The sequence below is a fragment of the Macrotis lagotis genome, chromosome 5 (assembly GCF_037893015.1).
Source record: "Macrotis lagotis isolate mMagLag1 chromosome 5, bilby.v1.9.chrom.fasta, whole genome shotgun sequence".
Taxonomy (NCBI): domain Eukaryota; kingdom Metazoa; phylum Chordata; class Mammalia; order Peramelemorphia; family Peramelidae; genus Macrotis; species Macrotis lagotis.
This window is the reverse complement of record NC_133662.1, coordinates 190264990-190290379: the sequence shown is the minus strand read 5'-3', so window position 1 is coordinate 190290379 and position 25390 is coordinate 190264990. Positions and strand designations below refer to the sequence as shown.

General features: G+C 37.1%; 1 long non-coding RNA gene across 1 annotated transcript in view; it reads right to left on the bottom strand.

The window, feature by feature from the left end:
* Window positions 1-16707: 16707 nt before the first annotated feature.
* Window positions 16708-25390, bottom strand: part of LOC141489998 (uncharacterized) — a 71278-nt gene continuing 62595 nt past the window's right edge. The window contains exons 2-3 of the long non-coding RNA XR_012469044.1: window positions 19594-19721; window positions 16708-17035 (exon numbers count right to left, since the gene is read on the bottom strand). This is a non-coding gene — a long non-coding RNA (uncharacterized LOC141489998). The remainder of the gene's footprint in view (window positions 17036-19593; window positions 19722-25390) is intronic.

Below are 25390 nucleotides of genomic sequence, written 5' to 3'. Positions count from 1 at the left end.
CAAGAAATTTCCAACATAGCCCAATACACAAGACTTTTCCCACTATCATATCCAACACATAAAAAGGAACACATAGGGAAAGCCATTGTGATGACCACTCTGCTCCACAATGTATTGTTATGCTACAAAGATGTCCTGCCTGGCTCTCTAGCTCTCCTTTAGGCTAAGGCATACAATACAATAATCTAGTCTAAGAACTAGTGCAGAGGTCTGGGGGTCTCCCTGATTTCCACACTTATCCCTCCCTCATGGCAACTTTTCCCATCAAAGTTTCATAATATCACAGGTCAGCATAAGAAATTAAATGGCAATTTGGGGAAAGTTTTGTGGACGCCACAGAAGACACTCAAGGGCCAGTCAATGACAGAGAAAAAGTCTAGAAATTCTAAAAGGCAGGATTGTTATTTTTTTTTAAAGGCAATGCAGTAGACTCTGGCACCATATGAGATAAAGTCAAGTTCTCATATGATTTCCTAAAGGAAAATAAAGGTCAAAGGTCTATTCACTACAGATTTTATAGGGATTTTCCAGATTGTGGGAGTTAACTCTGATACTGTGGAAGGGATAACTATAGTACTAAGAGGCATTCTCAGAATAGGAGAGAGGTTAATGTCTTTGTTAAGGCTATGGACAGTTAGCAACATCTTTCCACCCACCCCACCAATTCACTTGTCCTCTTGATTTTGCTAATAGTATCATGCCTCTAAGGTTCAAATTTGGAAGAATTGGAAGCTGTGCAACCCTACTTCACTGAGTATTCTTGAAGAGGACCTATTGAAAGTCTCTCAAAGTTCTGCCAACACATTACCTTCTCCTCAGTGTCACCATATATGTAAAAATAGTTGTATTATTGTATCATTATTATGGGGGGGAGGTTTAAGTTTGTTTGGGGTTTTTTTTGCAAGTCAGTGAGGTAAAGTGGCTTGCCCAAGGCCACACAGCTAGGTAATTATTAAGTGTCTGAGGCTGGATTTGAACTCAGGTACTCCTGACTCCAAGGCCCATGCTCTATCCACTGCTCCACCTAGCTGCCCCCATTATTATAGTTTTGTGTAACATTATTGGTCGCTATTATGAAGCATTCTCTGTTTTGTTTTTCTTTTAGTGAAACTTACTTTTCTCCATTAGTCTCAAGAGTTTGATTCTATGAAGGCCAATGCCAAAAAATTCCTTTATGACTCCTTAGAGCCTCCTAGGATCATGTAGAGATTTGAACTTTCAAAAGTTATCCACCTTTTATTCAGAGATCTCATAATGGGATGCTTCTGTCCTTTGACCTAAGGAGATCTAAGACAGGGAAAAAAATCTAATATAGAAAAAATATTCATAGAAGCACTTTTTGCAATAGTAAAGCAGTGGAAATAAATTGACTGCCCCTTGCTTGAAGAATAGATGTATAAATGATGGTAAATGAATGCAATGGAAAATTATTGTAGAATAAGAAATGAAGAATAAAAATTTGGAGGATAAAAATATTTTTGAATAAATTTGTGAAGAAAAATATTCAGGTAAAAATGTTCAAAATGACTGCATCAAGATAAATAAAAAGATCACTAAAAGGAAATCAAATTTTGAGTAATTAAAAAGAACAATAATGGTCCCAAAAAAACAATAAATATATCTTCCCTTACTTAGTAGAATCAAGTGACCTGGGGAAAGTTATTCAGGTCCTCAATTTCCATATATGTGAAATGAAAGGGTTAGACAAGATTATCTGTTCCTGACCTGAGATTCATTTATCTCCAAAGAATTCGTGGATTTCAGGGGTCCATGAACTTCAATGGGAAAAATGTCTTTATTACAAAAATCACCATTTTCCTTTGTAATTCTATATGTATTCAAAAACATTATTCTGAAAAGGGGGGCATAGGTTTCATCAGATTGCTAAAGGGGTTCATGACACAAAAAAAGATTAAGAACTTCTGGAGTAGATAGTATCTGAGATCATCACACATCTTAAAGGTACAGATATCTACTCTAGACCTATAGACCTAATCCTCCAACTATTAAGAAAGAATATTGTAATCACTATTAGATTTGATCACTGTATTAGGTGTTTTGCAAATTTTTATAATTTAAGTTTCAATCGAGACAATATTTATATTATCTGAACCTCGTATTAAGCAATCTTGAACTATATAACCTGAGAGATGTCATGTCTACCAGATCAACAGAATGTTTTCCTGCTCTCTGGATCAATAAGTCAATATACATATATAATGTACCTGCTATATACTAACACTGTGCTAAATTCCAGAGATACAAAAAGACAAAAATTAGTCTGACATTGAGAAGATCATAATCTAAATAACAAGCAAACTATATGCAGGACAAATAGGAAATAATTTAAAAAGGAAGGTTTGAAGATCTTAGGAAAAACATGGATAGACTTGCACAAAACAATAGAGAGCAAAAAGAGCAGAAGAAAACTTGTAACAGCAATATTGTTTTAAGAATAGCTTTAGGCTAATAAGTCATTTTGACTATTATAAATACCAAATTAACTTCAAAGTACAGGGGATGGAAGATGTTAATTGCATCCAGAGAAATAACTGAAATAAATGTTTAGAATGATTTTACATAGAAACATATATATATACATACATACATACATCTATCTATATATACATACATGTTTGAGTCTAATGGTAAGCATCTCTGGGGGCCGATGGGAAGGGGAAAAAGAAACTTATATGATAACTATTATATATTTAAAATGAATAGCAATTTGTACATAATAGATTTGCAGTTTCATTGCAATAATCTTTTTATTATACTGGAAAATATGTAAATGCTTGTTTTAGTCCATTAATTAAAAATAACATAAGTATTTTTTTAAAAAAAAAAGAGAAAAGGCTTCAGAATTAAGAGGGGTTTAGAAAGACTTTCTTTAGAAGATGGAATTTCAGTTGGGACTTGAGGGAAGTCAAGAGATAGGAATGAGAAAGAAGAGCATTACAGGCATGGAGGTCAGCCAGAGAAAATACTTAGAGCCAAGAAATGGATTCTTTTGCATGAGAAATAGCAAAGAGGCCAATATCACTAAACTAAGGAATAGGTAGTGGAAGATAAGGAGTAAATAGTCTGGAAAAGTAAGGGGTATGAAGTGATAGGTTATGATGGACTTTGAATGTCAAACAGTATTTTGTGCTTAATCCTGGAGGCAACAGAGAGTCAGTGAACAGATCTGTAAGAGTAAAATCTATCTTGCAGATAAATGAAGGATGGATTGGAATGGTGAGAGATAAGGTAGGCAGAACCATCAGCAAGCTATTGCAATAATCCAAGTATGAGGTGATGAGGACCTGCACTAGGGTGGTGGCAGTGTCAGAAGAGAAAGGGGAGCATATTCAAGATACGTTGCAAAGGTAAAATCAACTTCCCAACAGTTTGGATGGGGATGGGGGTGCAGTGAAAGACAATGAGGCATCAGTGACAACTCCTATGTTGTGCACTTCAGGGACTATATGGTGTCACCCTCAACAATAATAGGAAAATTGATAGAAGGTATGAGGGAGGGAAAAATAATTAGTTCAGTTGTGGATGTGTTGTTTAAGATATTTACTGAATATCCAGTTCAAGATATTTGAAAGGCAGTTGAACTGGAGATCAACAAAACAGTTTGGGCTGGATGGCTAGATCTAGGAATCATCAGCATTGAGATGATAATTTAAACCATGGGAACTGATGAGATCATAAGTGAAGAATTATAGAGGAAAAAGAGAAGATAGTACCAGGCAGAGTCATGTAGAATACCCATAGTAAATGGGCAGGATCTGCATGATATACAGCAAAAGAGTCTGAGGAAGGTTGGAAGAGAACCAGGAGAGAGCGGTGCCCCAAGAGAGAAGAGAATATCAAAGGAAAAAGGGTGATCAATGATGGCAAAGCTATGGAGAGGTCAAGAAGAATGAGCATTGAGAAAGGAACATGATACTTGGCAACTAAGTGATCCGTGGTGACTTTGGAAAGAGCAGTTTTATTGGAATACTGAGTTCAGAAGTCAGCTTGAAAGGGGTTAAGAAATGAGTGAAAGGAGAGAAAGTGGAAGTATTTGTGAATTGCAGTGGAGAATGTATTGAAGTGGGAAAAAACTTGATGAAGTAAGATCAATCAATAATAGTAGTAACAGTAACAATAACTGGCACTTTGAGATTTGCCAAAAACTTTATATATGTTCTCATTTTATCTTCCAATAATCCAGGCAAGAGATGATGAGGACCTATACTAGGATATTTGCTATATGAGTAGAAAGAATGGATCACGGGGGCAGCTAGTTGGCATAGTGGAGTCAGAAGTACCTGGGTTCAAATCCGGCCTCAGACACTTAATAATTACCTAGCTGTGTGGCCTTGGGCAAGCCACTTAGCCCCATTTGCCTTGCAAAAAAAAAAGAAAGAATGGATCAGATATAAGAACTATTGAGAAAGTAGAAATGATAATACTTGGCCACTGATTAAATATGTGAGATTAGGGAAAGTTAGGAATCAAGGATAATGCTATGTTTACAACCTGAGAGCCTGAAAAAATGGTTGTGCCTTCAAATGAAATAGGAAAGTTTCTATGAAGGCAGAGCTTTTTGGAGGAGAGATGGTAATAATGAGTTATATTCTAGATATTTTGAATTTGAAATATTTATAGAATATAAATTTTGAAATATCCAATAGTTTAATTTGTTATTCTTGGGTCATCCTAAGATTCTCCTTTATGATGGTTTTCACCAATCGCAGGCTTGAAACTCCATACCACTATTAGCATGACCCATAAGCAGATCAAGTATTTTGATGAGCACTATAAGCATGTTATATTACTTGGAAATTTTTCAAAACAAATATCACAAGCCCCTCTGATGACCAAAGAGAAGAAGAGATTGGGTGTCTAGATATTTCTATTATAAAATTCCTGAGTCAGAACTACACATTCTGCTCTATAGAAGACTTCTTCCAAAAGAACAATGAAAATGAAGTTGACCTAAAAACCTCACTTATTTTTTTTTCGAATTCTGTTCGTGTGCCTAAATGGTAGTATTCAATGAATATTAATACCTGTGCATGAGTTATATTTTTCACAGAAACGGGACTCAGTTAAATGCCACTGTGAGCAGTCTTCTATCTTGTATTTAAGATCATTTTTTCTAGTCAATTTTCTCTTAATATGAATGTCTATTTGACTTCTCCCTGAATTATTTTTATTTCATAAAGTTCATATGCTACATGTAAAAAAATAGTACCCAATAGGAAATTGGGGGTGTGGGATTGAAGTTTAAGGGAGAACCTGGATTTAATTAATATATAGGTCTGGAAGTCATATAGATATGAATTAAACCCATGGGAGTTGATAAGGTTGCCAACAAAGGAAAGAGTATGGTGGGCTCAATTAGAGAGAACCTTATAGAATACCTAAATTTAGAGATAAACCAACAAATTAAACTGAGAGGTGGTAGGAGAACCAATAGAGAGCATTATCAGCAAAATACAAACTAGAATCTAAGAAATAATATCCAAGAAGACAGTGATTGATAGCATCAGAAACTTCAGAGATCAAGGATCAAGACTGAGGAAAGCTTCAAAATTAGAAATTTAGAGATAAATTATTGGAATATTGGAGAAAGAAGTTTTAGTCGGGGTGGCTAGGTGGCGTAGTGGATAAAGCACTAGCCCTGGAGTCAGGAGTACCTGGGTTCAAATCCGGTCTCAGACACTTAATCATTACCTAGCTGTGCGGCCTTGGGCAAGCCACTTAACCCCGTTTGCCTTGCAAAAACCTAAAAAAAATGATCCGGAGAAGGAAATGACAAACAACTCCAGTATCTCTGACAAACCACCCCAATAACTCTGCCAAGAAAATCCCCAATAGGGTCACAAAGACCACACATAATTAAAAATTACTGAGCAACAAGAAAAGAGACTATAGAGATTTTTTTTTCAGTTTTTGGCGTTATAATGGGTATAATGTTTATTTCCTAAAGTGATAGAGATAAAAAGTAAAAGATGTATATATTCTAAAATATTTCTGTCTTTGTGGTGGCAAAGAGCTGGAAATTGAAAAGATGTTCATCAATTGGGGAATGACTGAATAAGCTGTGGTATATGATTGTGATGGATTACTACTGTGCTGAAAGAAATGATAAGCTGGTTTCTTTTAAAAAAACAAAGGCTTATATGTAATAATGAAAATTTAAGTGAGCAGAGCCAAGAGAATATCATATACAGTAACAACAATACTATATTTGAAAAAATTTGTGAACAATCTAGTTATTCTGAGTGCTATACTCAAATCAACTATACAGGACCTATGAAGGAAGATGCTATCTACCTTTAGAGAAAGAACTGATAAATAGAAGAATGCAGAATATGGTTTTATATATAGTTATAAATCTAATTCCAATAGTGACCTTCTCTAGGGTAGGTTGGAGAGGGAGAGATGGAGATAATTCAGAACTTCAAATGTCACAAATTTTTTTTCAAAAAAAAAATCCAAAGATTCTTTATAGAACTCTGATATTGTTGGTGTGTGTGTGTGGTGGGGGGGGATTGTCTATTTGTAAACCCCTGAAACTATAATATATGTGTGTATCTTGCATAGTATATTGACTAGAGTTCCAAAATTCCAAAGAAGAGCACGTGACCATTCAAATTGAAGAACTCAACTTTCCAAACTGAGCTGCAAGTTGCCTTCTCACTCTAAAATCTTACCAAAGCCCCAGAAGATTGTCCCCGGGCACTAGCTTCCCACAGAAATGAAATATGCAAGCTAGTCTTTAATGCAAAGGATGAATCTTGGCACCAAAGAGATGAGGCAGAGTATTAAGTTTCCTTCAGGAGAATATGCAAGACTAATATAAGGTGAGGCTCAAATTTTTTTTTCCTATAGTAGAAGATACTAACAACCTGACCCAAGCTCTGTGACCCAGGGGAAGGAGTATTAAACATGGAAGGAGAAGAGCTGGACAGAAAAATCACTTCCTTGGGTGGGGGGCAAGTCCCTTAGATAGATTGAACTTTAGTTTCAGCCCATGTTAAAAAAGAAAATAAGAATATTTGCTGTTTCTACCTGGTAAAGTGAAATCTAAATGTGAACTACTATCATTTCAGAGGCAGGACTTGAAGCCAGGTCTTCCTGAATCCAAGAACAGCATGGACTCTGGGCCTCTAATTTCTTTTATTCATAATGACATACATATGGAGAAAATATATTAAATATTCATACATATAGCAGCTAGAAAGAACGTGTGGTCACAAGGCATAATGAGTTACCCCTCCTCCTTTCTCTCTATCTGGTCTGGCTAACTCACTTGAAACCTCTATTCAAAATTGTAGATCAATAGGATTTTCTCAGAGGGATAACTTTTAAGTCACACTACTACAATTCATTCTCAGTATTCTAGGGACTGGTAGTGTTCTTGCAAGACAATGAATGGGGTTAGGTAATTATTAAGTGTCTAAGGCTGGATTTTAACTCAGGTACTCCTGACTCCAGGGCCGGTGCTTTATCCACTGTGCCACCTAGCCACCCCATCAAAAGTATTGTGCCCGTGTGAGGATCAAACTCACCACCTTCAGATTATGAGACTGACGTGCTACCTATTGTGCTAACAAGGTACCTGTCTGTAGTGTTATGATAAATGTTTAACTACCAGCTCTCAAAAAAAAAAGTATACCCAATACATTTCTAAATTGAAGCTGCATTTTTATTTTCTTAAGTTTAAACAATCAACAAAAAATAAATCATACCTTGATCTAAAATGAATACCAATTTCCCAGGTGCAAATATTCACACTAAAAATTGAACATGGGGGCAGTAGGTGGCACAGTGAATAGAACACCAGCCCTGGAGTCAGAAGAACTTGAGTCCAGATCTGACCTCAGACACTTAATAATTACCTAGCTGTGTGACCTTGGGCAAGTCACTCAACCCCATTGCCTTGCCAAAAAAAAAATTGAACAAGGTTCTCCAGATTAGTTGGAGTGATAATACTGGTGTGAAAAAAATACACATCTATATTCATTACTTTAGCCTTCTAAGCCTCAGTCTATGTGCTCCTCATTTACTCAAATCAATTTCAATGACTCTAATTATTCATTTTTTTTGAGACTCTGTCCATCTCATTCAGGCTGGAAATAGAGCAGTTACTTTGGTTACACTTATACTATTAAGTGACCTATTCCTTTGCTAATATAAAAAACATCACAATCATATACCACAGCTTATTCAGTCATTCTCCAATTGATGAACATCTTTTCAATTTCCAGTTCTTTGTCACCACAGTTTACCCCTCCTCAGGCAACCTGGTGACCCTAAGGGGAGGGGGGGTGTGATGGAGCCAGAGACCTATATTGGTTCCAGAGAATACATATGCATAATTAGACAACTCCTGAGCTCAAGTAATCCACCAGCTTCTGCCTTCTCAGTAACAGGGATTATAGGTTTTTGCTGTTTTTCCTGATTCTAGTATATCTCAAACATAAATCTTTTCCTAAATGAGAAGACAAAATCATGAATAATCATAACCAAACATTAACTAAGTAAATGGGGAAAAGCATGAGTAATCAAAGTAGTCTACCCATAAACCCAGTCATATTCTTCCACAAATGCAAAAAGTAGGAAGAGTGAGCACAAACTTAGAGAAACTTAGCAGTGAAACATAATGAATGGGGAAATCCCACATGCCCTGGCCAATTCCTGACTGTGACTGAAGACTTGAAAGTCTATATATCTCTAAGGTAGAGTCTGTAGCCTTAATAAACAGTTTTCTGCTTATTAAAAAATACTCCTTTTCTCAGGCTCTCCCTTCTATTACATAAAAGCTGTTTTTTTCTGCTTCTCTTGGACCACTGAACTACTGTTAAGCTGTTTTAGATAACCGGTGATTTTAAATCTGGAAATTTATAGAATTTCTTAGTTATGTCCTCCTATGGGCTGGATACTGATGCAATATTACAATTTTTAAGCTAGCACCTTTTTTGTCTGAGATATGCAAAGGCCTTCTCTCTATGGAATTTTAGGAAATATTTCCTTCCTGAGCCATAGAGGTCATTTGATGTATGCAAGCCTGAGAGGGGTCTCCCTCTCTCAAGTCTATATAGCCTCAAAGAGCAAAGAAACCTTCCCCCAGTTAGCTCTTCAACCTATAGAAGAGCATTCTCAATCAGATCAACTCTCATCTCAATTGCAGAGGCTACTTTCTGGAGCTGACTGGTCTGAATTTCTGTGAGTCTTTCAGTTTTATTGACTTTTTGGTCTACAGGTTCTATCTTCCCATGTCTCAGTTTCAGTAAGCAATATCACTTGTTGACTTCTCTGATTTCTCTAATGCAGTCTGCTCTTTCCCTTGCAGACTTCTAATCTTCTGATCTGGCTTTTAGTGCCTCAAATAAGGCAATGAGTAGCAAATATCTACAAATTCAGTTGAAAAGTCTAAAAAGTATATTTCTATCAATATTATACAGTTAAGAATTCCTTTGCCATTGTCCTCAAACAATAATTTGATTCAAAGTTTCCCAACAGTAACCTCTAACATGCTGAAAACAGTCAAATTAACTTCAAGAAATGCAATGAAGTAATAATAATAATAACAATAATATTTATCATTTATATGGAATTTTAAAATTTACAAAGCACTTTTCATATATTACATCATTTCAGCTTTATAACAGCTTTGTGAGGTTGGTGTCGTCATTATCCCTATTTTACAGTTGACAAAAACTGGAGCTGAATTTGGTAAAGAGACCTGCCCAGAGTCATACAACTGGTATTTTGGGTAGAGTTAAACTCAAGTGTCCCTGACTTCAAATACAATATATTGTTCTCTGTATTCACCCAGTCTTCTCTATCAGTCAGTACTTTTGACTCTGAGATACTGTTCTCTCAAAACTGTTATCTGAGGGATATTAGGTTCTCTCAACAAGGTCTCTCAACAATGTTCTTTTTCTTTCACTTTCTCTTTGCCCGGATCCCTGCCTTTCTCCTTCATTTTTTTTCAATTATCTACTGGAGAAAGTGAGGCTGGTGACTTAGCACAACACCCCTTCACTCAAATGCAATTCATGTACTTGTCATAGCATCACCTCCCTGATGTCATGGTCTTTTCTAGAATGAAGGGAAACATCAATCTATCTTTCACTTCTGGTAAAAAAAAAAAAGTCCATATAAGAAAGACTAGAACTTTGCACACATAGGTGTATATATGGTACTGTCTTTTTCTTATGTAGACATTTAATTTACTAAAAGAGACAGGAAAAGGATGTCATTATGTTTATATAATAGAACACATGCAATATATATGAAATGGCATGCGTGTATTATTGAGGAGAAGACACTTTCCCTTTCCCAAAAGCTTGAGATTTCTGGAACTGCAGAAGGATGAGGAAGACTAAAAGTAACACTTCTAAGCACAAAGTTGGAGCTGTAGTGTACTTCGTGGAAAGAAAATCTTTGCAAACCAAACTTGAAGAGGGGAACATATCAAAGAATAAGAAGTGGTCTCAGTAGTCAATCTGGAAATCTACCATAGAAAAACTAGAACCTACAAGTTGGGTAGTGAGTTATCAGAAAAAAAAAATGACACATGCAGAAAGAAGGGCTTAGATGCTTTTTTACCCTATAACAAACTCTTAATTTTCTTTGGAGATTTGTACCCCAGCAAAGGTCAGATTTAAAGATATCCAAAATCTTCCCCTATTTCTTATAGTAGCCAACTGTGTATTATATACACAAATGCTACTCATGAAAACTATGTTTTCAACCTTTATTCAACCATAATCAATAACTGGTTGTATAAAATCAAGATAAATGTTGCATCATAGGACCATGTTTATTAAGTCAATATATGGCTTGTAGTGAATTCCTTGGCATTGTTTGTACACGGTATAAATATTTTAAAATTCTGCCGGTAACAGGAGTTTCTGTATACATTATACAGAGTACTCTTTTATCCGGTTAAGAGAAGCAATATGAAGGAGCGGATGCAACTTGTCCAAACAAACATGTGTTTCTTCCTCCAGCTGGGCAGATTGTCATTATTTCCTTTTGAAACCTCCTTTTGTCATCTTTCACAGCCATAGCATGTACCTACAGGTAAAAATGTTGGTTTAAAGTTTCCACTATTTGTAATTGCAAAGCCAAAATTAATATGTGGCATAGTACACTGAGGCACAGAGAGATATGGGCAGAAAGCTCCAAGTCAAATCACAATATGGATGGGTTTGGCAGGATTTTAGCTTTATGTTGCTTATATAATTAGCATTTATATAGTACTTTTAGATTTGTGAAATGTTATAAACATCATTTCATTGGATTCTTATTCTAACACATAATAAAATCCTCATATTTTAGTTGACATTGTGGTACCACTGCAATTGATATATAATAAATATGATAGGAGACAGGACATTCCCTATCACATATTCCTATGATGAAAGAAACAATTCTTTTAGAACTTATTGTCCTCACACAAGTACCAAACTATCATATGACTGGCAATTTAGGGATGATTAAGGTGGCTTGTTTTGGGGCAGCTAGGTGGTGCAGTGAATAGAGCACTGGCCCTGGAGTCAGGAGTACCTGAGTTCAAATCCAGCCTCAGACACTTAATAATTGCCTAGCTGTGTGACCTTGGGCAAGTCACTTAACCCCTTGCCTTAAATTTAAAAAAAATTAAAAAACAAAGAAACAATGGTTTTTGTCAATGAGACAAATCTGTGCCAATCCCTTTGTGGGGTTTGATTGTGAAAGACTAAAAGTCCTACACATACTTGGGCATCTGATCCTTTGGTGTTGTCTCCTAAAATCCTCAAAGTCAGCAATATAGTCATTCAACCAGGGGATCCTGACAACCAGTAACCCCCTCTGACAAAGATTTAGCTCTGAAAACCTGCCTATTTAAGGAAATAATGCTGCAAACCTTATTAGGTTAAGGGAATGGGGAGGAGTTTTATTGTCTTATAGTTTTACTTCATTGTTTTCTTTTTGGTCAACCACTGTGGAAAAAATATGATTTGCTATAATATATTTGATATCCATCCAATTTCATATACAATAGTACATTTTATACCAAAGGCATATCATTTTTAAATTTAAGATTGTGGAAGGAGTGCAAACTTGATTGGTTCTTCTGGGAGAGAGAGAGAGAGAGAGAGAGAGAGAGAGAGAGAGAGAGAGAGAGAGAGAGAGAGAGGTGGGAAAGCAGGGAGAGAAGGAAGAAAAAGAAAGAAAAGTTGAGAAAAAATAACTCTAGGGAATGTAATCAATGTGAACAGCAATTTTAAGTCCTTCAGTTTTCTATTCAGTCCATTGTCCTGCCCTCCCTCTTCCCACGAGAACAATGATAGAAAGCCATGGAAGAATGCAACACTTTTCGTTCTACAGGAAAATCTAAGACCCCTTTTCTCCTTTCTGTCCCCTTCCCCTTTCCCTACCATTCAACTCTGGTCTACACTCAAGATAAGAAAAGAGACTTAGAAGCTCATCTCAGTACCAGTGCTAGGCCCTTGTAACATAATTTAGATCAGGTATATGAGCCCAATGAGAACCACACCTCATTAAAATTATTATAGAGAACCCTTTTCTACACCCTGGAGGGTGGGGGAGGAAGGAGTTCAGGTCCAGTTCAGAAAAGACCGACTTCCAGAGATGGAATGGGGATAGAGGTGGTTGGGGTAGGGTATGTGCTTGATTATTCACTCACTGACATTTTTGTATTTAATGTAAAAGCATCTATCTTGAGCATTCTACAATAAACTGCTCCATCTGAGTTCATTTCCTAACTTTTCATTTTCTGTAAGGTAATGTTATTTTCTCTGGCAAATATATAATCATGTCTGGAAAACAAGAAGGCTTCTTCTTCATGAGTGGTTTTGCAATATAGTGAGATAACCCAGATGGAGTTCCTAGAATTATCTGGAAAAGAAAGTTGGGGCAATAGAAGGTGAACTTCTTGAGTTTAATAACTATTTCTCTTTTTATGTCTTTTGTCTTTGTATCTGACCCCCAGTAATTTGTTCAAAGGTGGTGCATCATAAATGCTTATTGGATAGGAATCCGAATTCAAAACCACTAGGATTTTCAGTCTCTTTAAAGAAGGTAATAGGACCTGAGAAAGTGATCAGGAAGTGAAGGCCAGTGGGAAAAACAGAAAAAAGATGAAAAGATAACTGATGTGGAAAGTAGTGCAAAAGAGTTCATCTAAGGATAGGATTTTTTTTTTACTATTCAAAAATAATTCTCTACCATAACACTGATGGATACATTCTCTCTGTGTCTCTCTGTCTCTCTGTCTCTCTCTCTCTCTCTCTCCCTCCCCCTCCATCCCTCCCTCCCCCCTCTTTCTCTAACTCTTTGTCTCTCTCTGTCTCTGTCTCTCTCTTTCTCCCTCCCCCTTTCTCTGTCTCTCTGTCTCTCTGTTTCCCTCTCTCTCTCTCTCTCTCTCTCTCCCCCTTTCTCTTTTTCTCTTTCTCTCTCCTCTCTCTTTTTGTCTCTTGTCTCTCTATCTCCCTTCTCTTCTCCTTCTCTCTTGCTCCCTCTTTCCTCAATTTCTGTCTAAATGTAATATATTATCTAGTGATTTATAGTATATATATATATATATCACATAGTATATAATATAGATTTTATATCAAATAAAGCAATACACATTTTAAAAACTAGTGTACATATTTAATATATAGTATATATGTATATTATTTATACCATAAAATATATATCCTGTCCTAGTTCAACTTACTTTCAAGGGGGATCAATTTTTTAAAAGAAAATTGAACTCGATTTCAGTGGCTTTTGACCTATCCCCACATCACATCTGAGAAATCAGAAATTTGTGCCCCACCAGTCAAGCAGGAGCCCCAAATAATATTAGACTGCTTGGGCGGGGGGCAGTTCCAGAAGTTTGCTCATATTTGAAACTACCTTGAAAGGAGCAAACTGATGGCTTTGCCTAGGAATCCATTCACTTCCAGTTCATGTATGAAATCAGAAAAACCTTGGGTCCTGAGCAGATGGAACCAGCCCAAGAATAAAAGCAGCCGTTAGACCCCCTCGGATCTTTTTCCATAGGTCTAAATATTAATAGTTTGAGCAAATGTTTATTAATTATTTGCAGCATAGCACCACTGGAGAGAAGGGCAGCTGTACAGAGGCCTATTCAAGCTCAGAACAATGGCCCCCTCTCTTCAGGGGGGATAGGCTCAGAGAGAGAAGGAAGGTTTCCCTTGGCAACTAAAGATGGCCTAACCTAGGAACTCCTGATTGACCAAAGCTCAAGTGTTTTCTTTAAATTACTCCCCAGAGGCAAAGAGCAAAAGGAGCAGGTGGTAGGAGTGGAGACTTCAGAGAGCACTTTAGAGGAAGGGGGAGAGACTGAAGAGAAGAGGGAGATGGAGCTTGATTTCTGAGCTGTCTCTAGGACTAGTGTACTTCTATTCCTCAGGTAGACTCAAAGAGTCAGTCAGCCAAAGATCACTGACTAGTAGATGCAAAGAAGGCTCTGAGGCATCCAGGATAAGTTTCTGGAGCCCCCATTGCCCATATATAAGGAACCAGCTGGGTATTGAGCTGGGTTGTTGTAGAAGGGAAAGGGAAGAGTTTATTGAACATTTACCTTTAGACAAATCTGATTGTATGAAGGTCAATCAAAAAGTCAATCAACATGTATTTATGAAGTGGTTATGAAGTGGGCTGCTAGGCACTGGGAATCAGACTGGAGAGAAGGGAGGGGGAATATAAAAGACCAACATATGGTGTAATATGACAAAGTGACTTATTTTAAAACAAACATATCAGAATTTATTCATTCAAATGAGTGTTGTGCCCTTAAAATAGTCAGTAGGAGGTTGTGCTCACCTTGTCACCCCTATCATATTGTTTCAACAGTTCTCTGAATACTGCCTTCAGAACCTACTACATATTCTTAGACTATCAATGTGGCAAATTCTAATATTTTAAAGAAGGGGGAATGACTCCAAACAGGTATTTGGAGTCAAATCTGGCATCTAATTTACAATATACATCTATATGTATGATGAATAATGCCAAACAAGAAGGGATGGCAGCAAATAAAACATGTGCTTTAAAAGTAATGAGACTTGTTTTCTCAAAAGAAGAGCTTCCAAATATGAGTTGAGCAATTTTAATGTCACTAAAATGAACATTTGGCCTCTTGAAGTGACTGCACTGATAGACAAAACTCATTTGAATGTATAAATTCAGATATGTCTGTTTTAAAAAGTCAGTCCTGACAAAATCATTGAAAATGAATGTTGCAAAGTTATAAAAAAAATAAGCTTGGCCCAAAAAAAAGATATGAGAAAACATCTTCTGAAAAGGAGAGGCATAGGAGGCAATTTTTTGATATATTGATCAGTTTTCATGCTTTACCCCCCCTCTCTCCTTTTTTCCTTAAAAGAAAAGAAATTCTTTGCCATAAAAGATGGTTCTATGCATGGGAGGAGGAGGAGAGAAAAGATTGAGGGATAAAGAACATTGCAAAATTGACAGGATTTTTTTTTTCTTGTATTGATCAGTTTTCATGCTATTTTCCCCTCTCTTTTTTTCTTAAAAAATAAATGCAGGGCAGCTAAGTGGCACAGTGGATAGAGTACCAGCCCTGAGTCAGGAGGACCTGAGTTCAAATCTGGTCTCAGACACTTAATAATTACCTAGCTGTGTGACCTTGGACAAGTCACTTAACCCCACTGCCTTGCAACCCCCCCCCCAAAAAAAATCTTTGCTATAAGAGATGGTTCTTTGTGGGGGAAGTAAGAGAGAAGAGATTCAGGGGGAAATTTAAGTGACAAAAACAAAGAAATAAAAATGAATTTTAAAATGTTATTTTATTGCTCTCTCTCATATAATACAATTTAATGTCTTCAAGGAGCTTAATAACGATTAAAGAAGAATGGATATACCTGGAAAAAAATGAAAGAAAAATCCCATGAGGTCCATTTGTGCAGAGAAGAAGGCACAATCATGTAAAGAAAAATATTTGGTCTGACAGACAAATATGTAGACTAGAATAAGAAATCTAACTACTAGTGAAATCAGACCAGACTGGGCAGCTAATCCTGTAAACCAACACTGAAAATAACCAGAGTCAGAAAATTATGCTTCAAGATCTTCCTTCCTTCAGCCTTGGCCTCCTCATCCCACATATTCCTTCATGTTTAGATCCTAGGATACAAACTGCTCCAGCTTTTTTCCTAGATAGCTGTGCATCATTGGGTGAGATGTTGTCCATCAAAGTTATCTCCTTCATGTCTTTTTTTGTGATAAATAACAATTTTTTTTATTTTTCTCAACACATGAAGTAAGAGGTGGGGCAGAGATGGATAGATACTAATAGTACTAACAGTTAGATGATGGTGGTGCTTGTACTTCAGGTATTATTATTATTAACTATTTCGGTACCAACCTGAAGATAATGGTGCTGTGATCTGGAAGAAAATCCTCAAAAACCCTCCAGAAGGAGTTAGATTAGTAGTAAGTAAGCAGCAGCTTAGTGATCTTCCATGTAAGGTTTCTAGATACCATAATAAAAATATATTTTATGCCATACCTTGTTTAGAGGGAGGGAAGCCCAGACTTATGAATCTTTCAGAAAAGAAAACTCTTGGCATGGAAATTTCCCCTCTACCAATGTAGATCAGCAACTCATCTATTACTTATGATCTTAGAGAATGAACTCAAGACAAAGTAATACTACTGTTAGAGGCAAGATTTGATCCCCAAATCAGTACGTGCTTCTGAATTTCACACAGCGCCTTACAGTTTAAAAGTTGTTTTTGTTTTTGTTATTCAATTGTTTTCCATCATATTCCACTACTTATGACTCCATTTGAGGTTTTCTTGGCAAAGATATTATAGTGGTTTCCATTTCCTCTTTCAACTCATTTTATAGATGAGAAAACTGAGGCAAACAGGGTTAAATGACTTGCCCAGAGACACACAGCTAGTAAGTGTCTGAGGTCAGATTTTAATTCATGAAGATGATTCTTCCTCAGTCCAGGTCCGGTACTCTATTCACTGTGGCAACCCAAAAATAACCCTGTAAAATAAATGATCCAAGTGTTATTATCACCCCCATTTGATTTTATATTTTTGGTCCACACTTGTAATTTTATAGTGTAGGGAACACCCCAAGGGCACACTCTTTCTGTAAAGTATAGCCTTATATGTCTAAGGGCATATAAGTATCTAATTGATTTTCCCAGGGTGAGCAGCAAGTGTGTATTAGAGCAGAAAATGAACTCAAGTCTTCCTGAGACTGAACTACCACTATCCCATTTTAGAGACGAGTAAAATGAAGTTTTGTTAAGTTCAATGGATTGAAAAGTGAAACTAGACCCTAAGCCTTCTAATTTCACATCAGAAGAACTGAGGTTTGTTGAGGTGAGGGCCCTGGCTCTGAGATGAGGAAGCACCTAGGACCGGAATTCAGCTAGTCAGTCCCTGAAGAATCATTTACACAAAATAATCAGAACTGTCTGGTGCTGGCTACATGAGCTGGAATTCTTGTAATCCACAGCCCCCAAAATGGACCATTATATTGATATAATATTTGTTGAATGTTATCAAATGATTCCTATACCAATAGGAGGCTTCTTTCTCTTAGACAATTGTCAAATTTTAGCATTCCCTAAAGGGAAAGGAAGGGGGGTTTTTTGCTTATGGCCCCACAAATAAACTATAACAGTGCCCAGGATATATATTTAAGTTTTCAGATCTGATCGGATCCCCTGTCCACAGAGCTTAAGGTCTAGACCCAATAAATGAAAAGTGTTCTTCGCACTACTTAGCTTACTAAAAATCTTTTCAACAGAAGTCCAGAATCAAAAAGTATACTGCCAGGTAATCGAATGTATCTGATTGCAGGATAAAACTATCTATGAATTCCCATTATGAAGTAACATTTACAAGGTAGAAGCAATCTCGGGATTCATGTTTATAAATTTTATTTTAATCTCAACTGTTAAATTTTGTGGGACATCTGCCAAACTTTATCCTTCATTTCTCAATTCAGATTTAGTTTGGAAATGGAAGTTTCTTCATTTTATATAATAGAGAAAAAGGGAATTGTGTGTGTGTGTGTGTGTGTGTGTGTGTGTGTGTGTGTGTGTGTGTGTGTGTTTGAAACTTAGTAATCTGGGAAAAAGCATTTAAACAATTAACTTGTTCATATATTTCTGTCATAACCTGGGGCTTACACATGTCCTCTATTATGGGAGAAGCAGTCAATTGGTGGTCATAGAAACATAGGGGTTGGGAAGAATCAAATTATCTTCTGGTTTTCATTAAAATTTCCTGAGACAATAAGCATGTTGTTTAGCATCTGAACCTATTACCTTTTAGCCCATTTTTATTCTATTTTGCCCAACTTCACATAGTAGGTACTCAATAAATATTGAATAAATGAATGAATGAATTCAGTTCTTTTCAAGATACCCTCCAAACACATTGTTTCCTTTAAGAAAGACAGTGAAATTCTTCTCAGAGGATTCTTCTCTAGTTCAGTGTCAAGCTCTTAGATGCTTAATAAATACTTCATTAATTTGAATTATATCGAAACACAACTTTCTGAAAAGTGGAGCATGTAAAGTATCAGACTGACATTTTCAAGGCCTCCCACAGCTATTGCCATGCCTGTCACACTAAAATAAGAAGACACCTATGATACTCCTACGCCTTGGCAGACAATGAAAAACCAAGAAAGCATCAGGAAGCAAGAGAATCTATTTATCAAAGCTCCAGGTTGGAAGCAGCTATGGTGCCCTGTTAATTCTCAGTGAGTTCCTCTGCACTGGAAGCTTAAGGGTGCGTTGTCTGCTGAAATCTCTCCATCATCCTTCCTTTATGCTTTCTTCATTCGATTACCCATTTCAACCTCTTCATCTGGCATTAGCCTGGAATATTCCTAGCAGGCATGTGCCAACCTTTGATAAATCTTGATCCCTCTAAGACCTCAGTTGTATATGAAATCAATAGATCTCTTCCAACTCCAGTATTCTAAGGTTTGAACATTGTATTGATCTGCTTTCAGGCAGATCTTAAGAATTCATAAATTTATGGGTATAAGGAAACTTTAAGGCAGAATTTCCTTAACATTTCTTGTGTCCTAGTAAATCTGGTAAAATCAGAATATTAGGTTTCTTTTCATTATAATCATTATTATTCTTAGTACTATGATAATGAAAGGAATCTAAATTTCATCTAGAAGTTAATGAAAATAAAAATGATTTTTTTTCCATCCAAGGTCCCAGACTTCCTGAAATCTATCCACAGATCCCTTAGGGGTTATGAACCCCAGGATAAGAACACCAGCTTTAAGGTCATCCAATCCAACCCTGTCATTTTTTTTGTAGATGAGAAAACCTAGAAGAGAGAAAGAAATTCACATCCTCTAACTCAAAAGTCATTGTTCTTTCTACTGTCCCACACCATCATCTTACAAATTACCATTACTTTTTCTGTATGTTAGTCTAGTTTAGGCTAATTGGGATAAAGAGGGTCTGATGAAAAACACTGAATTTTATGTGGCATTTAAATTTTGTCCATGATTTATAATGCCCAATAAATGGTGTATACAGGGTGAGGGCAAAGACTTACCAGGAGCACACAAAATGAATACTTGTCCTGCTGCTCCCTTTCTCTAAACTTTCCAGACTTAGCTGTATGGTGGTCAATGCTGGTCAATGAGGTCTGTGCTGATAGAAGCAATGGATGCTGGCCTGGGGCTAATAAAGAGAGAAAAGAAAGAGAGGCCAGGTAGGGGAGGAGGGGCTACAACATGCTGGGCTGCTAATTAAAAGACCCAAATACCAAAGTAATCTTGGGATCACAGCCCCAGGGACACATCGTTTGGGCCTTGGGGATAGAGTGACAGCTGTCCCACCAACAAGCAACCTGTGCCATTGCCTAACCCACAAAGTAGCATTGTTCTTGTGTGAGTGCGTGAGCAGATAGAGGGGGAGGGGAGAGAGAGGGGAGGAGGAGAAAGGGGGCTCTCAGTATGAAAGGGCCCAGAGCTTAAGCAGGTTAAGGCAAGGGCAGACTGTTTCTTGACTTGGCTACAGAGTGGTTTCCCACTGGAAGGCAGGAGGTGGAGGAAGAGGACAAGAAACCAGGACAACTTAAATCTAAGCCCTGATTTGCTTATTAGAAAAGGTACATCCAGAGAAAGAATTTTTCTTTCCCTATCTCTTTAGAAGGAGAGAATATGATTACTGATCAATTAATCAAGAAATGTATTATTTAACTAGCCTTGTATATAGTGCTTTAAAGTTTTTAAGGCACTTTACATGCATTTTTTCATTTTTAATATTAAACACCTACTATGTATGAGGAGCTGGGCTGGCACTAGAGATATAAGGAGAAAAAATGAAACAGTCATTAGCCTTAAAGAGCTTACATTCTATTGGGGGGGACACAGCAGGAACATATACAAGTAAATAAAAAATGTAATTTAATAAAAACAAAATGAGGTAATTTGAAGGACAGGTGCTAGTAACCGGGGGGTTTTGGAAAAAGCTTCATGTGAGAGATGATGCTTGAGCTGACTCTGAAGGGCTCTAAAGATTAGTTTGGGAGACAATCTAAGTAAAAGCACAGAGTCAGGCAATGGAATATTCTAGCTGTTCCCCCTTCTCTCCTCCACTCTGACTACTGACCTCACTGGCTTTCTTTAAGTTTTAACTAAAATCCCACATTCTACAGGAAATCTTCCCTAGTCTCTCTTAATTCTAGTGCTTTCCCTCTCCTAAATATCTCCCATTTATCTTTTCTACTGTTAATGTCACCTGAAAACAAATTTTCTCTCTTCAATAATAAATATGAATCTCCCTGTTGTATCAATGGTCACTGGATGGCACCAACATCCAGGAGGGAGAAGATGCCCATGCTTCATGGAGGTCTTTAGCAAAACTTATGTCACAAAGGTCTTGAGTTGGGAGGGGACATCCTCCTGACCTAAATATTCAATACCCAGCTCCTTTCTGAGTTGAATACAACTCCTTTGATGGATAAGCCAGGAACAGCTTTTTCAGATCCCACCTTCTGATAGTGCAATTGTATAAGAATCCCTCTCCAACCCTCCAATTTTATGATCCATTTTTCTAGCTGGGTGCCCAAGGACAGCATATACATATAAACATATATGTTAACTTAATACTGTTTGTTCATTCTTGAGATCAAACTCTGGAGGCTAACCTTTGACCCTTATTAGGACAAACTGGAGGTTAATGCCATGCTTAATTTAATTCATTATTAAGGCCAAAACTCATAGAAATTGTCAGTATATATTCAAAAGCATGTTGTCTCCACCATCAGATTGTAAGCACTTTGAGGGCAAGGACTGTCTTTTGTCATTTTTTATGTCCCCAGTGTTTAATATAGTTGGTGTTTAATTTTCAATTTATTGATTGGATTTATTCATGAGTGAGGAACAACAAGGAGTTCGGATGAACTGAATGATAGAGTATCCAGAAGAAGGTGAGGGAAAGTCCTGGATTCCAAGTCCCAGCTCAGTTTTGATCTACCATGGGCTTCCAGCATCTGAACTGCTAAGTAATATATTCTGAATGTCATATCCACTCTCCAACAACTTCTCAGTCTCAGAAGCTTGTAGATAAAACAATGAGCTTTGAAGTATAGGATTCAATCCAGAAGGGAGCTTACAGATCATTTAGCTGGGACACACACCCCCTCCCACTGTACCCAGAATGGTTAAACGAGTTGCCCACAGGCTCAATCACACAGGTAACCCAATTGAAATTCAAATTCTGGTCCTGTTGACTCAAAATTCGCTGTTGAAAGTACTAAAGATCCCAGGTTTCAGTAGTTACTAAATTTGACCTTGAGGCCAAGAGAGAAATAAGCCTTCCTTCTGTCACTCTGACATTTTAAGCTCTCTCCTCCAAGCCCTGGGGAAAATTGTTTCAATTTTAGGTTGGATCATGCCTAGGGTCTCCCCAAAAGGGAGTGGAAAGGTATTCAAAATACAATGCTAAGAAAATGTTTCCTTATCACAAAACAATTGCTTAATAAAACATAAAAAATGAAATGATAAAAACTCAAAACATTAACCCATAACTAATATTATAGTTAATACTTAAAGCATAGAGGAGACATGCTACCTGCTTTTTAAGGTCAGTCCCTTCACTAAAAGAAAGGAGGCAAACAGGAAGCCTGCTCATTTCTGACACAGGCCTACCTAGAAGGTGATGAGCTCATGGCTTGCATCCCCCCTCATTGTCTTCCCGAGATCAGAGGATCATGTTCCTACTTTAAGGTCAGGAGGAGGAAGAGTCCTGAGCAGCAGTCAGTGCCCCTTTAGTGTTTCTAGAGAGTTCTAACTCAACAGTCAATTAAAAGTCATCATGATCAACAGGAAGCAGTTGGAGGATGCCTATAATTCCTCTGGGAGGGGGGGAACCCCTCCCTCATCCCTAAGGGAGCACTCTCTCAGAAAATGTAGTGTAAGTTGCCTTTTCCTTAACCGTCTCCTGAGTAGGCAGCTCTTCATGGCTTAATAGCCAATCTTCTCTAATACATCTCCTGTAACCATCCTTAGAGACCAAAGATTCAGTCTCAGTCATCTAAAATTATTCATCGATGAGGATATATCCCTTGAAGTTGGGAAGCAAATAAACATTTATTAAGTACCTACAGACAATGAGCCATTCACTCATTATTCAGTATTAAGTGCCTTACAAATATTATTTCATTTAATTCTTATAACAATCTGGTAAATAGTTGTTATGATTCCCCTCTTTTAAAATTGAAGAAACTAAGGCACATAAAGGTTGTGATGATCCACCTAGCTGAAGTGGCTAAGGGAAACTCAGTTCAGCTCCATAGGAGCTCCATTGGTGTACTTTATCCCCATGATCAGTCTAAAAAACATTCCTGAAAGTAAAGGGTCTTCTGAAATCTGAATAGGAACTGGGTATGGATATATATGAGGAGGATAGGAACTGAATATTTCAAGTAAAGCCAAAATAGTTTCCCTGCTTTCCCTATTCTCTAAATTCTGATTTATAAACAACTGAGGTCATAGTAAATGTACAGGCGAAGAGTGTGCAATTCAGTCAATTTTCTTTTATCTTTCAGTACTATCATAGATTATGATATTAGAGCTGGAATATTAGAATGAACATCTTTTTGTCTAGTTCCTTCCCTTTACAGAAGAAGAAACTGAAGCCCTCAGATGTTAAATGCCTGAGGTGATATCAGACAGATAGAGGCTAGAAGAGAATGAAGTTAAAACAAGATCACTAACTTAAATTCACACAGACTTTGTGCTGTGAGCACTCCCTCCAATATACAGATTGCAAGCCATTTCCTGCTCATGCAGTACAATTCTTATACATGTATTCCCACAAATCCTCCAAGAGGACTCCTCCCAAAGTAGTAGAGACTTTCCTCAAGGTATTTTCACATTCATTCAGGACCATTCTGATTGCCCATCTCTTATCTTTGTACTTGCTACACATTTGAAACACCCCTTTTCCAATAGCAATGCTTTCTGGATAATACTTCATTGTTAGCCATATAGTGTAGGCTCTCCTCCCCATCACAATAAATCAACTGATAAATATGCATATATTCAAGTCACCTCGCCTTAATGAATGCTAGTTTGCATTTTCCTGAGTAAAAAATGTTTTTACAATCATCACAGAATAAACAAGGTAGGATCTGGTATTCTTTACACCATAAGGCAATTACGTGATTATGAATAATATCTACTATGGAATATCATTTTTGAAAGCCTATCCCTGTCACACATTTTCCTTAATAAAACGCTTGATATAGGTATAGCTCATTTTCATTAAGATTTCATAAAAATTAGAAAGTAGTTATGTGGACCAGTACTTATTTTTGTCTTTTTATCACCATCTTAAAGTAATAATTCCAACTCAATAATTAATAATCAATGAACATTTATTCAGTACCAACTAGGTCACAGGCATTGTATAAAGCACTGGGCAAACAAACAAGCAAAAGAAAGGTAGCCCCTGCCTTCACGGCATTTACAATCAAATGGAGGAAGAGTATAAGTTGAAAATATGGTGGGATACCAAGGGATGTGGAGTCAAAACCAAGCAGGGAAGAGTGATCTGGAAAGTTCTGTGCTTTCTATAAAGGGAGGCATTGAGAGGAGTTTGTTACCCTATCCTCCACTTTTCCAGTCTGAGGGGAGAGGAAACTGAGAGTTCTAAAAAGGTGTTGATTGAGTCAGTCTGCATGATGATGAGTTTTCATGTGATGAACTTGCTTAGGGGAGGCATGTTGTTGTTCATGGATTGAAAACCAAGAAGAGCTGCTTGTGGAAAATGAGAAAGGACCTGGAAAGTTCTGAGCCCTCTATTAAGGAAATTTCCAATGTCTCCTCAACTATTTAGTATCCTTTTTTTTCAGATATCTTAAAAAAAATTAATATCTTAATACTTTCAAATTTGATTATAATATATCTGGTCTTTCTATCTTTGCCTTCTTTAGTATCATTTTCATTTTTTTAACACAGTGCCATTGTGCTGACTTCATCGCTATATGCCTGTGAAACCTGGACAGTCAACCAGTACCATGCCAGCACCATGAATCACTTCTATTTAAATTGTCACAAGAAGTGGGACAGCTAGGTGGCATAGCAGATAGAGCACCAGCCCTGGAGTCAGGAGTACCTGAGTTCAAATCCAGCCTCAGACACTTAATAATTACCTAGCTGTGTGACCTTGGGCAAGTCACTTAACACCATTTCCTTGCAAAAACAAAAACAAAAACAAAAACAAAACAAAACTAAATTGTCACAAGATTCTGATGATCACCTGGCAGGAGAAGATACCAGACAATGAGGTCCTTTCTTGAGCTAAACTGCCTAGCATTCCAAATTACTACAGAGAGTGCAACTACAATGGACTGAATACATTGCTGAAATGCCAGACGTACATTTACCAAAAAAATATTTTATGGAGTATTCACAGGGCAAGAGCTCACAAATGGGTCCAATGAAATGATACTGAGACACCCTAAAGGTCTCATTGAAGAACTTTAGAATTGATTGTTCAGCATGGGGACACTGGCACAGGACCACCCAGCATGGCATGCCCTCATCAGTGAGTGTGCTGTGCTCTATGAGAAAGGCAAAATTGAAGCAGCTCAAAGAAAATGTGACAACCATAAGTTTAACACACCCACCCCAGGTATTCACAGGGACTACTTGTGACCAAACTGTGGTAGAGCATTCCCAAGCTCTAATTGGGCTGATCAGCCCCAGTCAGACACATTGTAATTTGTCTCAAACATAGTGATGTCAATTTGGTCTTCTTCAATAAGGATAGACAAGAACCAAAATGCATTTTCATTTCTTCATAGACACATCAATTATTTAAGTTTTGTTGTATAAATT